Source organism: Dendrobium catenatum, unplaced genomic scaffold (assembly GCF_001605985.2).
Source record: "Dendrobium catenatum unplaced genomic scaffold, ASM160598v2 fragScaff_scaffold_44, whole genome shotgun sequence".
NCBI lineage: Eukaryota > Viridiplantae > Streptophyta > Magnoliopsida > Asparagales > Orchidaceae > Dendrobium > Dendrobium catenatum.
The window spans coordinates 310,367-327,999 of NW_021318506.1; positions in this window are offsets into that span (position 1 = coordinate 310,367).

A 17,633-nucleotide genomic window follows, 5' to 3' on the forward strand; every position below is an offset into this window, starting at 1 on the left:
CCATAAGCGATAGTGGCCAGAAGGACCATAGTCAAATGGCGACAAAAGTCAGAGGGATCGTAGTCAGGTGATATAGGTCAGAGGGATCGTTGTCGGGTGACATAGGTCATAGGGACCATTGTAGTGTGATAGTGGTAGAGCAACCATGGTTGACATACATTTATGGTCGGAGGGACCGTAGTTCGGTGATAGCGGTCTGAGGACTATAATTGGGCGATGGAACTCGGTGGGGCTATAGTAAAGTGATAGTGATCGGAGAGACCATAGTCGAGAGATGGGAGTCGAATGGACTATTGCCGGTGACGAAGGTCGGTGGGATTGTGGTTATAGGGATCATAGTTAGGAAATAATAATTAAAGGGATCATAGTGGGGCGATAAAGGATGGTGGGATCTTTGTCGGGTAGTGGTCTAAGAGACATAATCGGACAATGGTAATTTTAGGACTGCACTTGGGAGAAATAGAGGTCGGAAGGACCGTAGTTAGGTGATGTTGTTTTAAGGGCTGAAGTTGGCCAACTGTAATATGAGGACATTAGTCAACGGGGGATTGAGGTCAGAAGGGTCGTGGTCAAGAGACGGTTCAGCGGCAGCCATCGAGTTGAGCTCTGACTATGAAAGCAAAGTGGTTGTTCAACAATGATTAACTGGTGAAAGTCTGAGGGCGGTGAGGGTTCGCCAACGACGTTGCTCGAGTGGAGCTCCTATATTCTTCAAGCTCCCCATCTTTATAGATTTTGAGTGTTGTATACTTCACTAATATGGAGAAGATTCGGGACAAATTCGGAGTGCTCAATCGGATGGTCCATTTTGATCCCCTCAATTATAGAGCATTAATTTAGCATTTTAGTACTTAATGATGTCAGAATTTAATAATTTTGTGCTGGTTGGATTTTTCTTGTCGAGCCGCCCAATTCAACTATAATCATGCCATGTTTAGAGATCATTTGATCATCCAATTTGTATCTTAAAGCTTCCAAATAAGTTTTGGGCTATTGTTTGGGCTCATTTGGGCTAAAACTAAACTAATTTTGGTGTGGTTGGATTCATCTCATTGAGATGATTAATTTGACTATAAATTTTCTGAAATTGAAATTCGAACAGTCCCAATTTAATCTCAGAAATTTTCAACTAAAAAAAAAATTTGAAGATGTATGGAGATATAAATATATATATATATATATATATATATATATAGTTTTGTAATTCCTTTATTTTTATATCGTACATTAAAATTGCACCTAAAAAAATATAAATAAGATGTTATTAAATAAATATATATACACAAAATTTTGAAGTTACAATTAAAGTTTTATTTGGGACAATTTTTTTTTCTTAAAGTAATTTTTTTAAATAAAAATTAATACTTTACTAAAAAATTAATTTAAAAAATAGTAAGAAAATCATCCAAATAAAATTAAAAAAAAAATGAGTGAATGTTCCCGATATAAGCTCTCTTCAATTTCTTTATCATATAAATAAAGTTAAATCAACGTAGTTTGCTATTTGTTTCTAGAAATTCATCAAAGAATCTCCACATGTCAAAGGCGAAGCTCGTTTAATAATGGCGTATTAAAAAGAGGTTTGAATAGGACAAAACTTTACATTTTAAAATAATAATTTTTGTTTTACTAAACTACCCCCAATACTTCGTTTGGGTTTGCTAGCTGTAATCTGTGGTGGAAATATGAGCTACGTGTATAGCATTTGATATTCAAATTAGACGGTTGAAGTCATGGCTTAATTGTGAGCTAATGATGTAAAATTAGCCACGTGATTATTTAAATCATTACGTCAAAGGTTTTGAGATTTATCAAATGGTGAGCCATTATGTGGTGATTATTTGAGTAGAAATAATGAGATAAACTAATCGAAAGAACAAAATGATTTGAAAGTAATTTGTTAAAAAAAAAAATACATCTACATCTATTTCAATATATTAATATATATTCTATTAAGTGTGAGATTTATTTTTATTTACTTCTAACATTGATAGTAGCTCTACTGTTTGCCATGAAATTAAAATAAGCAATTTGGCTTAAAATCTCTAAGTGGAAGAAGTTCGGAAAGATTAATCATTTAATCTCCTACTGGGGTTAAACAGATATTTTTGTACTAAAAATTTATTTTAGAAAACAAAAATAAAATCGTCCCAGACGAAACCTAAATATGCTGAAAGTTACTTTTGCTTATAGATTATTTTATGATTCAGCTAGACATTTGTTGCTCAGATGCACAGTCGCTTACTCTTGCTATATATTGCTCTCTCTAGTGGCATATATGAGATCTTATTACATTGCTAGTTTTTTTTTTTTTTTAGGCGACTTAACGTTCTCATTCTAAGACCAGTCTTTTGATTTTTCATTTAGTTTAAATTTCTTTTATGCATCATGCCCTTCTCTATGAGCATTGCTTTTTTTTTTTTTTTTTTTAATTTCAACTCAATGTATTTCTCTCTCTCGATTTCTTCAGAGTTGTAATCTTTGATCTTTAGTTACAATTTTATTTTATAGTTTATGCTCTTAGCATATACCCAAATTTTCCCCCAATTTAAATTCCAGCAATTTCTATGACCAAACCAATGATAAAAAAAATACATTTTTTGTTAAATGTAGATATTATCCTTATCAATTCATGATTTTTTTTTTTGTAAAAATACTATAATTTAGTAAGGTAAAATATTCAATAATGATAATTTATCAGGTTTAAAATTTTATCTTTTGATATTCTCTTTAATTTATGGCTCTTCATAAAAATTTAGAATTTTTCACAATATAGTTTTCTTTATAACTTTTCTTGAATAGTTATTGGTTAATAATTTCCACACTGCATTGTTAACATAAAAAAATTCATTGAAGTGACAAACAAGGGAATTTTCAAGCTTTTTTAATATAATTTAAAACAGAATACACTGATATATGCTATTTCATAGTTTTTTAATGTAATAATATATTCTTCTTTCTCTTTCTTTTAATTTATATTCCAATCTTATATGAATATGTATATATTTTAAGTAACCTTAAAAATGGAGCTCCATTCTTAGCTTGATATTTTATTTGGATGCAAAAAATGATGATATCAGACATCATCAATGTATTTAATGATTTATAATGACCAATACTTTGTAGAACTTAGCGCCATAGGAGAATTAATTCCTACGATGTACTTAATACATTTATAATTTTCAAGTTTTGTGAGAGGTTTAGGCTTCGTTTGGGACGGCTTTTTTATTGCTTTCTAAAACGGTGTTTTAATACAAAAATAAAAAATTTTGTACTAAAACTCCGTTTTAGAAAGCAGTAAAAAAGACGTCCCAAACGAAGCCTTAGTCTTTCATAGTTAAATCTTTAATGAGTTAGAAACTAAGAAATGTTTCCCCTAATTTAAATATTATAACTAGGCCCTATTATTTGATTAAGAGTTTTTTTTCTAAAATTATATACTTTTGGAGCATTTGAATTTTGGGTGCCCAAATAGACTATGAGATTCTAAACTTTCTAGGGCTTAGACCTTTTAAGGTCATTGTATGAATGAGAACATACAGCTTCTAAGGTTTTTATCATCTAAGATTTTTAGATGAGTAGATAAACTATATCTTTTGAAGTATTTGCCTATTGAGATTATATATATATATATACTTTGTGCTTTATGGCCTACTTTTAACTTTGTGGCCTATGACTTTTTAAGGTTTATGGATGAGTGTTTTTTTTTTCCCTACAACTTACTCTCATTGAGGCTTTCTAGTTAGAACCTTGTCCAAGACTAGTTTATCATTAAGACTTCCTTGTAGGTGAGCCTTCCAAGTACTTAGAGTAGATACCTTATGCATATTTTCTCTCACAGCTGTTGAAACCAAGCATTCGAACAGTAGACACTACTGAGAGCACAAGGAAGACAATGAACAGTAATCTCGTGGTTGTTCATTGATTATGTAAAACATATTACAGGTGTATTTATAAGAGAAATGACTAAGTTAGTCAATTACAAAATTGCCCTGGGTAGTTACAAAAGGAGTTGGCTGGCAGGGAGAAGTGGAGACAACTTGGCAGAGGATCAGGTATTGCCATTGGAACCCGTCGAGCTCTGCTCCATTCCAGGAGATGATTGCAGGTCATTATTTGGCTCAGTATTCGTATCGCCATCCCGCAAGCTGATGGTCGGGAGGACCATAAGCTTGTCACACAGTGTGCAGAGACGAGAGGATGAGAGGGATTTGGTGAAAATATCCGCAGGTTGATCAAGTGTAGAGATATGCCGAACGACAATATGCTGAAGCTGAATGCAATCACGGAGGAAATGGTGATCAACCTCGATATGTTTTGTACGAGCATGGAAAATTGGATTGCAGGCAATTGACATTGCAGATACATTATCGCAGAAAAGCTCAGTAGGTGGAAGCTGTATGAGAAAATCTTCGCAGAGACGCCTCGTCCATATGATGTCGGCAGCGGAAACAGCCATTGAACGGTATTCGGCTTCAGTAGAGAACCGGGTGATGGTGGTTTGTTTTTTAACAGACCAGAAGAGTAGAGCAGCACCGATAAACAGATAGTAGTTAGTTGTGGATTTGCGATCTAATTGATCACCAGCCCAGTCGGAATCCGAGTAGGCAGAGAGTGCTAAGTCAGTTTTAGGAAGAACAAAAGCATAATCAGAAGTGCCTTGTAAATAACGTAAAATGCGTTTGAGAAGCTGAAAGTGTAGTAGAAGAGGATTTTGCATATGTTGGCACAATTTATTTACAGCAAATGCAATGTCTGGGCGAGTTGAGGTGAGATACTGTAGCGAGCCGACAGAGTCTGAAAAAGCTCGGGTTGAGCAAACGGAAGCTGAAGTTGGGAATCATTTGGATATTTGGAGGGGAGCAATGTGAGGAGAGGTTTGCAGTTGAACATGGAGGCTGTGTGGAGAAGATCATGGATATATGATCGTTGTGACAAATGATACCCGTTAATAGAGCGGTGAAAATCAATACCAAGGAATTTGGAAAGAAGGCCAAGGTTCCTTGTTTGAAAGTTCTGTTGCAAATTAGAGATGAGCTGGGAAATGGAGGATGAATCACAACCCGTAATGAGTATGTCATCGACATAAACAAGTACATATATGTAAATAGAATGATGATGGTAGTAGAAGAAGGAGGGGTCAGCCGAACTAGTGAGGAAATGCTGCTGTTTGAGGTATGCCGATAGTGTGGAAAACAAGAGACGAGGAGCCTGTTTAAGGCCGTAAATGGCCTTATGAAACAAGCAGACATGATTGGGATAATGTGGATCCTCGAAGCCTTGTGGCTGAGACATATAGACAGGCTGATTTAATTTGCTGTGGAGGAAAGCGTTCATCACATCAAGTTGATGAACTTGCCAGTCATGATGCAAAGCAACAACAAGAAAAAGGCAAATTGTCGTGAATTTCACAACTGGACTAAACGTATTGTTGTTTAAGGCCCTGTGCGACGAGACATGCTTTAGGGCAAGCTACTGTGCCATCAGATAAGAATTTGAGTTTATAAATCCATATGCAGCCGATGATCTGATGGTCAATTGGCGGAGCAACGAGGGACCAGGTACCTTGAGCCTGAAGAGCATGAAATTCATCTGACATTGCTTTGCGCCAATGAGGATCTTTTTTGGCAATAGTAAAATAGGAAGGAGTTGGAAGTAAGTGTGAGACAAATCAAGTATAGTTCGGGGTTTAAGATTGCCAGTTTGGAATCGAGTAAGCATGTGGTGTCTTAAGGGTGGTGGCAGTGGGGCAGAAGTGGAGGAGGAGGAAGTGGTGGTGGTTAAAGTGGGTTGATTTTGAGGTGGAGGAAAATATAGAAGAGTAGAAGGTGGAGTAGTGATGAGAGGTGTATGGACAAAAAATAGAGGGAAATGAATTTTCATCAAAAATAACATGGCTGGAAGAGAGGAATTTTGAAGTAGCTGGATCAAAACATTTAAAACCTTTTTGATTTTCGGGGTAGCCTAAGAAAATATAAGGAATGGACCGGGGAGCTAATTTATGTGGAGCTGGCGGTTTTGTCCATGGATAACAACGACATCTGAAGGGACGAAGTATGGAATAATCTGGTGGACTGTGATGGAGAAGATGATAGGGAGATTTGAAGGAGGTATTAGAGGGCGGTAGCTTGTTTATGAGATATGCAGCGGTGAGAATGGCATCAGACCCGAAAGTGGATGGGAAATTGGCGTCGAGAAGAAGAGCTGGAGCTGTGTCGAGTAAGTGTCTATTTTTGCGCTCAGAAACTCCATTTTGTCTTGGAGTATGAGGATAAGGGAATTTATGAGTTATACCGCGAGTATTGGTAAAGGTTTGTAGCCGTTTAATACAGAATTCGTCGCTGCCGTCACTACGAATGGTGCAAACTGATGAGTTCAAGTATTTTTCAATTTTAGTTATAAATTGAATGAGAGATTGAGGAACATCAGATTTTTGTTTGAGCACAAATAGCAAAGAAAATTTAGTGTAATCATCAACAATTAATAGAAAATAGCGATATCCATCGTATGATAAAATAGGGGAAGGACCCCATACATCCATATGCAGTAATTCTAGTGGTAAATGAGATACATGGTTGGGAGGGGAGAAGGGAATCCGGTGACTCTTGGCCAGAGCACATGAATTACAAATAGTTCTTAAAGATGAAATAGATAGTGACGGAAATGCTTTGGAGATAGCCGCCATTGTTTTTCCATTCGGATGGCCGAGCCGACGATGCCATGATAGAGCTGAACGTGGTGAAGCAACAGTTGTGGAAGCAGCGACAATGGAAGGTCGGAAGGGGAGAGGGTATAGGCCATTATGGCAACATCCTTGGAGTAGAGGTTGTTTGGTCTTCATATCCTTAACACGAAAACCAGATTTATCAAAGGTTACAGAATAGTTGTTATCGTGTGTAAGTTTGGAAATGGAAATTAAGCGATGTGTTAATTTGGGAACGTGAAGAAGATGTTTGAGATGTATCTTACGAGTAGGTATTGGAAGAAGTCCATTGCCAACCTGATGAATATGAAGAGAGTTGCAATTGCCAACAAAGACCTGGTCACGACCTGAATAGGGCGCTGGTTGCTGAATAGGCAGAGGATCCAGTGTCAAATGAGCAGAAGTGCCACTGTCAAGGTACCAAGGAGCAGAGTTGGAATCTGCCATCAGTGCAACGCTGGAAGAAGAAGACGGAGGGCTGTAATTGAAATTGCCACGGTGCCAGCAATTAGTTGCAAAATGCCCCTTCTTTCCACAAATCTGGCAATCACCTTCAAACCGAGGAGCACGAGGTAGATTACAGGTAGTGGTGGAAGGAGAAAATTGATAGTGTCCGCGCGTGGATGAAGACCGTCTGCGGGACCTGTCTCTGTTGGAAAACAAAGCAAGTTGGTTGTCTGGTAATGTGGTATTTGAAAGGAAAGCTCACGAAGAGCGTCGGTAGTCTGGTGAACTTCTTCTCTACGAAGGAGAGAATACAAATCATCTAAGGAGATAGGATAAAGGGAGCTTCGAATAGTGGTCTTGAACGACTGATAAGAGGGCGGAAGCCCATTCAGAATGTAATGAAGAATATCTTTATTATCCACAATACCGCCGGCAGCTCGAATATTATCGACAATGCCTTTGATGGATGAAAGGCAGTCGGTTATGGTTTTGTTCTGCATAGTAAGAGATTGTAACTCATTTTTGAGTTGAATAATTCTAGAGCGATTGGTAGAATAGAAACGATTTTCTAAAGTTTTCCAAATGGAGGCAGAGGTCTCTAAGTTGAGTATATAAGGGAGAATGGGGGATGAGATAGTGGAAAACAAGGCAACGGAAAGATTTTGATCTATCAAAGACCAAGTTGAGTATTGTGGGTTGAGTGTGAGCTGACCGGTACCTGTGAGAAGATGTTTTGCCGGCGAGAGAACGGATCCATCCAGATAACCGGAAAAAATGTTTGCGGAAAACAATTTATAGATGGCAGAGCGCCAGGTAGGGTAGTTTTCAGGAAGAAGCTGAATGTTAATGACGTTCTTGATGTTTGCTAGAAGAAACTTGAGAGTAGCGGGAATGGCGACCTCTGTTGGGGTAGAGAAAGTATCAGAGGTGAGAACGAAAGCTGGGGGAGTCCCAGGAGCTGAAGCAATGGAGTCTCCCATGGCGAAGTAGAGCCGTAAGGCACAATGCTCTGATACCATGTTGAAACCAAGCATTCGAACAGTAGACACTATTGAGAGCACAAGGAAGACAATGAACAGTAATCTCATGATTGTTCATTGATTATGTAAAACATATTACATGTGTATTTATAAGAGAAATGACTAAGTTAATCAATTACAAAATTGCCCTGGGTAGTTACAAAAGGAGTCGGCTGGCAGGGGGAAGTGGAGACAACTTGGCAGAGGATTAGGTAATGCCATTGGAAGCCGTCGAGCTCTGCTCCATTCCAGGAGATTATTGCAGGTCGTTATTTGGCTCAGTATTCTTGTCAACAACATCTTTAATAGATTTTTTAGAGTTAGATACTCCCACTTTATATGACCTAATTTTTTGCATTTAAAGTTAATTAACTTTTCTTTTCCATTTGTCATTGTGCCTTCTCTACTTTTTCTTTAAAAATCTTTTAAATAGTTTGGCTATAAGTTTTATGTCCTTGTTTCTACATCCTTCAAAATTGTTGCTATTGGAATTATTAGTTTTCAGAACAATCATTTTCTAAAACTTTTTTTCATCTATATTAACTTATCTTTAACTAACTTTCTACTCATAAACTAAGTAAATGATCAATAGAGTATCCATTGAAATATTTTGATTATAAGAATATCATTACCTTCGCATCCCATGTTTTGGGTAGGCAACTTAATATTTTATTTACTTTTTTAGCATTATTAAATTCTCTTCCTAAGGTATATAATGAAGTAAAAAATTTAGCAAAATGTGTATACATAATAGAAATTGATTAATTTGGTTAGAATAATTCATACTCATGTAATATTTTGATCATGTGGGATAGTTTATCTCATTAGTTCTTTTATGAGTTATATAAAGTCTATCCCAAATTTTCTTACTTGCAGTATAGGTAGGAACGCATATATAGTCTTCATACTTTGAGTCATACAAAAATAATTTAAAATTTAAACATTTAATTGTGCAGACTCTTATTCTTCAGAACTCCTATCATTAAAAGGAAATTTTTTATTTTGATGCTATTTTTTATCCTGTAGGGAGGTGTATAACCTACCTGATTTATGTTCCACATTTTGTATTATATAGATTGAATAAAAATGCCCATATGTACTTCTTATAAATCAAATGGGATGCTATTGAAAAGCAATGGTCAAGTAATCAAGTAACTCTCCAACGTATACGGATTTCCTTAGTGTGCCAAACTAGGATGTACTTAAGGTTTTAAAGTTTATTTAATAAATGATAAGAGAAACATAATCAAGTCCAAATTATATATATATTATGATATATGTGCTTTTAATCTTTTTATTTTTTGTCAAGGAAATAGGTAAAATGTCATAAAAATTTAACCTGCACTGTAGCACCATGAATTAGCACCACAGCTCCAAAGCTTACCCCATCACCGTTGTGCCACCCCATCAGCACCATGGTGAAGAGGCCTAAAAAAATCTATTTGAGAGCTTAGCACCAAGACACTATTCAGGAAGCACCTTAGATCCAAATTGCCCCACATCGCGATGGGAAATAGTTAGGCCGGCGCCTTGATGCAATGAATGTTGAAATGATGCTCAATCTAGTAGTGTTGCAGCGTCACCAAGCCAGTGCCAAGGTGTTGGTTTAGTTATTTTAAAAATATTTATGTTATATTCTTAGTGTTCATGTAGAGGGGTTGTCATATTTTGGATATATATGTGTGTGTCTGAGAGTGTGAGGGACTATTCTTGAGAGGGAGTTGCTCTTGTATACTTTTTTGGTGTCTTATATTAGTGTTGATCAAAGTGGAGGAGTGTAAAGGAGTTTGTAACTTAGATTCAAGTCACTTCAATTATTTCTTCTATCATTTATCATTTGCTTTATAGTTTGTATTGTGTTCATTTATTAATGAATTTTTCCTTAAGTTTGAGGGGGATTTCTCAATCACACACAAGCCCACTGCATTATTACTCCACTTCAACCATCCATCTTGAATAATTCTAACAATATCCCCGTCTATTTCACCATCACTCTGAACAATAGATCCAAGATAACTAAAACGTGTACTCTTATTAATGGCTTGATCGTCCGAAATCACAATCCCCTCACTAGAACTATTGCTACTAAAATTATACTCCATATATTCAGTTTTAGATCTACTCAAGAGAAAACTTTTAGACTCTAATGTTGACCTCCATAATTAAAGTTTACCTTCAACTCCCTCTCCAGTCTTACCAAAAAGTAGAATATCATCAGCAAAAAGCATACACCAAGGTACATCCTCTTGCAAATGTCTAGTGAGAACATCCTTGACTAAAGAAAAAAGATATGGACTTAAGGCTGATCCTTGATGCAATCCAACCGAAATAGGAAAATACTTTGTCAAAGCACCTTGTGTTTGAACACAAGTAATAGCTCATGCATACATATCTTTAATGATTTGAATATAAACTTTATCAATTCCTTTCTTTTCAAGAACTCTCCATAGCACTTATTTTGGAACTTTTTCATATGCTTTCTCTAAATCAATAAATATCATATATAGTTCTTCCTTATTCTCTCTATATTTCACCATCAAACCTCTCAATAAATGTATGGTTACCATAGTAGACCTACCCGGCATGAATCCAATTTGATTTTGAGAAACATTAGTATCACACCGTAATTTATGCTCCATATATCACTCGCATAATTTTTAAGTATGAAACATTAACTTAATTCCTCTATGATTTGCGCACTCCTGTGCATAACCTTTATTCTTAAAATTATGAATTAACACACTCATTTTCCACTGATGACATATTTTTAGTTTTCAAAACAGTATTAAAAAGTTTAGTAAGCCAATAAACTTCTTCATCTCTTAAGCATTTCCACATCTCTATTGTCAAATTAAGAAAATTTGAGATGGTTCAAAATGCTTATTCTGAATCATTAAATGCAGTACCGATTTTTCCAACCATAACTTGCTTTTAAAATAGTTTTCCTTAATAAGCTTAGGTTTTGTTTGGAGCATCTTTATTAATATTTTATAAAACAGCTTTTTAGTACAAAAAATTTCTAGTTCAAAAAATTTGTGCTAGAAAACTAATTTAAAAAGCAATAAAAAAGCCGTCCAAAAAAATCTTTATTAGAAAGTTCATTTCCAAGCATATTGCTTAATAATTGGATAGGAAAATAATTTTTATTTTTTTTTTCAATTTTAATTAATTTTTTTTTATAATTACTGTAATATTTACATTTTTTTATAAATAAAAAAGCATAATAACTTCAAAAAAAAAAAATTATCTCTGAGTGATCCTTGCATTTATGAGGTTCTTTGTCCAAATTTAAAATGCATTTTGTGTGTGCTGTGTGTGATATGAGCTTTTCAATGCTAAATTTCATATCATTAATTATTGGTAAATCTACGTTACCTTTAATATTAATATTCATAGCTAAAGTGACCAGCCCATGGCCTTAGGATAAGTAATATATTTATCTAATTTTTTTTAATATTTTTTTATATTCTTTCATAATTTATTTTTTAATTTTGATGTTAATTATTAAAATAACAAATATTTGTAAAATTTGTTTAATTTCTTTTTTCAATGTGCTTGGATTTGATTAATAATATTTGGCTTATTAATCAACCTTATTGAATTATAGCTTGATTAATTACCTAAATGACCTTGACTAAAATTTCTAATTTTACTCATTATTCAAATAGTTACAGAAATTAAGATTTGATCATCGACTTTGACTCCCAACATGTCATGAAATGAGTTTTCCAATTTCAATATTTTAGAACTCTTCAATGTTAATTTTAGTATATCAAATTTTTAGTATTGATACTTTTTTGGCATTTTGAATATTTTAAATTTCCTAAATTTGAGAATTTAGAAGGAATTCTAAAAATTTCTTTGACACCCAAAAAAATCCAAAATAAAATTTCAATTTATTTGTTTCAAATATTTTTTTTAGCAGAAATCAAGATTTAAACGCCTGTTTATTTTGAAGTAAAGTGAATGCAATGTAAAGTTGGAAGGCAGCGGCCGACGATGGAAATGGGCAGTGGGCGGCGACTAGCAGCGATGGCCATGGTAGCCGGTGGTTGTTGCCTCCGCAAACTAGAGGTGGTGATCGGCCGGAGGGGGACAGCACAATCAAAATGACCGAGAACGTTTTACCCCAAAAAAGAACTAGAATGAAATACACTATATTTACTTTATTTTTTTCTTAAATTTGCTTTTCATTCAATTAAACAAAAAAAAAAATATTAATTCATTTGAAATATTTTGTATTCACTTTTCTTCCTACCAAATAGCTTTCAATTCAATCATATTCTTCGGTTGAATTGAATTTATCATAATCTTATACTTTTTTATTGTACTAATCTTTTCAATCAGACCAAGCTCCTATGCTCCTATGACCACGTAATCTTCGTTGACACTGGGCCATAACGTGTGTCACCGCAACATGGATTTCTACCGATCCAATCAAATGATTGATCTGCAAATTTTCAGAAAAATTTACGTATATGTCCTAACTTCAACCATCAGATGTGCCTGAAGATAATATCTGCTTAGTCATAATTAAGACAACTATTTCCTGATTCCTGAATTTCAATGCATTTATTAAAGAGATAATGAAGGCTAAGCATGTACAGAAAACGATTTGGATTTTGCTATGATAAAGTTCTTAAAAATCAGATAATTGTGGTACTTTCTAAAATAAAAATTAATAAATAAATAAATGAAAAACTGAAAAAGCCAGCCCAAAATAAAATAAAATTACAATTTTTTTCTCTCATTACTTTACACATCACAAGCAGGGGCGGAATCACTATAGCGGCAGGGGGGGGGCAATTGCCCCCCCCTAAAAAAATGTAAAATCCTTTTAAGTCTAAGGGCTGTTAGGTAATTTGCCCTTCAATAGGTTAAAATTTTCCCTAATATAAAATTTTTCTCCAGATTTGCCCCGCTCTCCGCTGTCCGTGCCGAACGAACGCGACTCTCTCTGCTCCGGCTCCGAACGAACGCGATCGCTGTATCTCCGGCTCTTTTGATTTTTTGTTCTTGAAGCTTGAATCGGTGGAGGCGACTGGAGAGGACTTCATTTTTCATCATTCTAAGTGCTCTCGTTAAGTCTTCTTCGACATTTCTTCCGTTCTTCCGAGTTCCGCCCATTTCTTTGCTTCTTCTATGGCTGTTTTGTTCGCTTCTTCGCCGATTTAGCTTAGCTTTCAGAAATCCTAGCCTAGAAACAAGAAATGCTCACAGATTATAGAACGGTAAAAAGAAAAGGAATCCAAACATGATTTTTTTTCTCAATTATGCATCAAAAGCAAAAAAAACTGTGAACTTAGTAGAAGATTAAGAGAAAACTCTGCTTTTTTTTTTTCTCAGTTATGTATCAAAAGCACTATTTTTTTTCTCAGTTATGAGTTTTTTTTCTCAGTTATGTATCAAAAGCATTATAAATGTCAATGAATTGGTCTTCTCTGATATGGATAGCTGCTACCACTTAAGTATATAATCAGATAGCTTTATAAACATATATGTATGTGTAAGTATGGAGCTTTGAAATTATTTTGGGTCATTGATTTCTTCCATCCAGTAAATAAAATTGATATGTATGTAAAAATTCAAAATCTCCACTAGATCATTGTCCGTTTATTCAATGATATGAGTTTATAGGCAGCAGTTATACTTAGACAGTTCTCTATTGCATCTGCCATAATTCTGATAATAAAGTGTTTGCCATTATATGATGGACATTTGAAATGCCCACTTCATAACTATTTTTGGTAGACTGAATGTCTAGTTTATGGAGCCATATTTATAATGATGTAAATATTTTGATTGACGGTTGCTTTTTCTTGGTAATAAATTTCATTCTAGGGTTAAATAAAGGAGCATTATTTAAAGAGAAAAGAGCGAGTAGAAATTGATATTAATAATCTACCATCAGATCCAGGACTCCGACTTTCTATTTGGAGTTATGATGTTAATGATAGAGATAAGATTCGGAGATCTTATCTACTGAAGGGACCTCATCAACCGAGAAGTCATCAATTTCCTCAAACTTTATATGGAAATATTGCACGTAGGTTCAATCCAAAATGGTTTGATGAATACTCTGATTGGTTAGAGTACAGTGTGCAAAAAGATGCTATTTTTTGTCTTTACTGCTATCTATTTAAACCTCAAGAGCAGATCAAGAGCAGATCATTAAAGGTCAAGGTAGTGGGGATTCATTTGTTGAAGAAGGTTTTAAAATTTTGAAGAAGAAAGAGAAATTATTATGTCACATTGGAGATCACAATATCATACATAATAAGGCTAGACAAAAATGTGAAGATTTGATGAAAAAATAAGAACACAGTCTTCCTGCTTTATGGTTAAGCAAAGATGATAAGAACAAAAAAGAATATAGGATCATGTTGACTGCAGCCATTAATTGTGTTAGATTTTTGTTACGTCAGGGGTTATCATTTCTTGGTCATGATGAGTCTTCCAATTCAAATAATCGAGAAAATTATTTAGAGCTATTTGACTTTCTAGTTGATCATAATGAAGAAATTAAGATAGTGACATCTGCATGTGCTAGCTCAAATCTGAAGTTAACTTCACCAAAAGTCCAGAAAGAATTATGTATTGCTGCATCAGCTGAAACTTTAAGATATATCATGAAAGATATTGGTAACTTGTACTTCTCAATTATAGTTGATGAATCTCGTGATTTTTAATTCTACAAAGGAACAACTTGCTATTGCTGTGAGATATGTAGATAAGTTGGGCCAAGTGATTGAAAGATTTATAGGTATCAAACATGTCACATCCACTAATTAATGCAGTTACACTAAAGGCAGCCATTGAAGACATTCTAGCTAAACACTCTTTGAGCATACAAATGATACGTGGTCAAGGTTATGATGGGGCATCCAATATGCGAGAGGAATTTCATGGTTTAAAGGACCTTATTCTAAATGATAATCCTCAAGTATTTTATGTTCACTATTTCGCTCATCAGCTCAAATTATGTTTGGTAGTAGTGGCAAAAAATCATTGGTAAGTAAAACATCTCTTTGAGTTCACTTCTAGAATAATTAATACTATTGGGGCTTCTGGTAAGAGATCAGATACTCTTAAAAGTATTCAGCATGAGAAAGTACTTCTTCATCTTAAAAATGGAAATCTCATAAGTGGAAAAGGTTTGAATCTGGAGACAAATTTACAAAAATCTAGTGATACTCGTTGGAGTTCACATTTTCATTCTCTGATTATTCTTATGCATATGTATGCTTCTGTGATCGAGGTGCTAGAGATTGTTAAGGAAGAAGGGGTTCATGATCAGCAATCAGTTGAAGCGGGTGTTCTAATTGATATAATGGAGTCTTTTGATTTTATCTTTACAATGCATTTGATGATTGATATATTGGATATTACGAATGAGTTATCACAATCATTGCAAAGAAAAGATCAAGACATTGAAAATGCTATGAAATTGGTTCAAATTTCCAAACAATGACTGCAACTTCGAAGGGAGAATGGATGGAATGGTTTACTAGATGAAGTGTCACATTTTTTGTGGTGTTTTTGAAGTTGTTGTTCCAAACAGGAATGAAACATATAAAACTCATCGTCGATCAGTAAGAGGAGGTGAAGATAAAACAAATCTACATCATTATCGTGTTGATTTATTTTATACAGTAGTTAACATGCAACTTCAAGAGCTAAATAATCGCTTTCTGAATCAAGTGCTGAGTTACTTCTATTTATGTCATGCTTAAACCCAAGTGATTCTTTTCGTGCTTATGATGAGAGGAAATTGATATGACTAGCAGAGTTATATACAAGTGATTTTTCTATAATTGAGGTTATTGCTCTTAAAAATCAATTAGCAACGTACATTATCGATATGCGGACCAGTGAAGAGTTCTCCTCTCTAAGAAGCATTGCTAATCTTGCAAAGCAGATTGTTAAGTTCAAGAAGAATAATGTGTATCCTTTGGTTTACAAACTTATTACTTTATCATTAACCTTACCAGTTGCAACTGCTACGGTGGAGAGAGCATTTTGAGCCATGAAAATTATCAAACATCGATTGCGTAGTAGGATGGGTGATGATTGGCTCAACGATTGTCTTGTCCTTACATTGAAAAAGATGTTTTTGATTTGATTCCCAATGAAGATGTTATCCAATATTATAAAAAAATGCAAAATAGATTGATAAAATTGTAATGATTTTCAATTTTTCTATCATAATGGAATACATGATTTCACTTTGAATTATGTCATCTTTTTTTAAATATTAGTCTATTATACTAAGAAAGTTTTGCCCCCCCCCTCCCCCTAAGATGAAAGGCTGGTTTCGCCCCTGATCACAAGCCTTAGATGGAAACTTAGGTTTTATTTGGGACATTTTTAGATCATTGTTTCTTTTCTATTTTCAAGGGATTTTTACTAAAAAAAAAATTATAAAACAAAAAAAAGATGTCCCAAACGAAGCCTTAGCCCGTATAAGCTAGCATAAGAAAATATTTTGTTTCGCAGCATAACATGTGGGGCATTAAACCATACATTGTAATGGATCTGAGACGAAGATCATGATATACCCTCAATTGACTAATGAAAACAAAGCTAATTTGTCATTAGTCTTTGGAAGAAGAGGTTATTACATGTGGAGTTCGGACCAGGAGAACTGTTCGGTTGTGTGACTGTGAACAACAATTACTGATCATCACTATGCTTTTACTGTCATAGTCACAAAATCGAAGAGTTCTCTAGGTCTCGACTCTGTTCCGAATAATCTCTCATTTGGAAGGCAAAAAAGAGCTGAATTCCCGAATTCCAAATGCAAGCCTTTGCAATACAGATATCAGCAGAGTGCTGGCTTGAGTTGTATGAAACACTTTCACCAACTTTCATTCCATTGGAGATATCTGAGACCTCTTCGTTATTTTCCAATGCTCTCAGGACTTGTAAACAATGACAATTTAAGAAAATTTAAGTTTATGCTACATATAATGGTGTATAGTAACAGAAGAAGTCGAGATAATTAAGTGTTGTTGATTGGCATAACCAAAGCCGGCTTTTGCAGACTTTTTTTTCATTTGTACGGAAGCCACACAAAGATTAAATTTAGTGGCAAACACGATTTCAATAATTTTTAAAATAATTTGATTATCAATCGGATGCATCAAATTTTTTCAATGAATGGCTACGATTGCATAAGAATGTAATTACAATTTCTAAGATTAAATGTACTCTTTTGAATTTGAGATTGGCTAATACAATTAATTTAAGTAGAGCTAACATGAAAGTAAGTAGACAGCCTTGCCTTTCTATTCTTAGTCCTTTAATTATGGGAATGTTTTGTTTATAGGAGTTTACAAAGTATCAACAAGCCATCATTAGGAGTTCCATGTCAGCTAATGAAAAGAGCTAATATGAGTAAGTTCGATCAGTTGTTACTATAAAGTATCCCTCAGATGCATCCTTTGAATGTTGGTGATTACCGT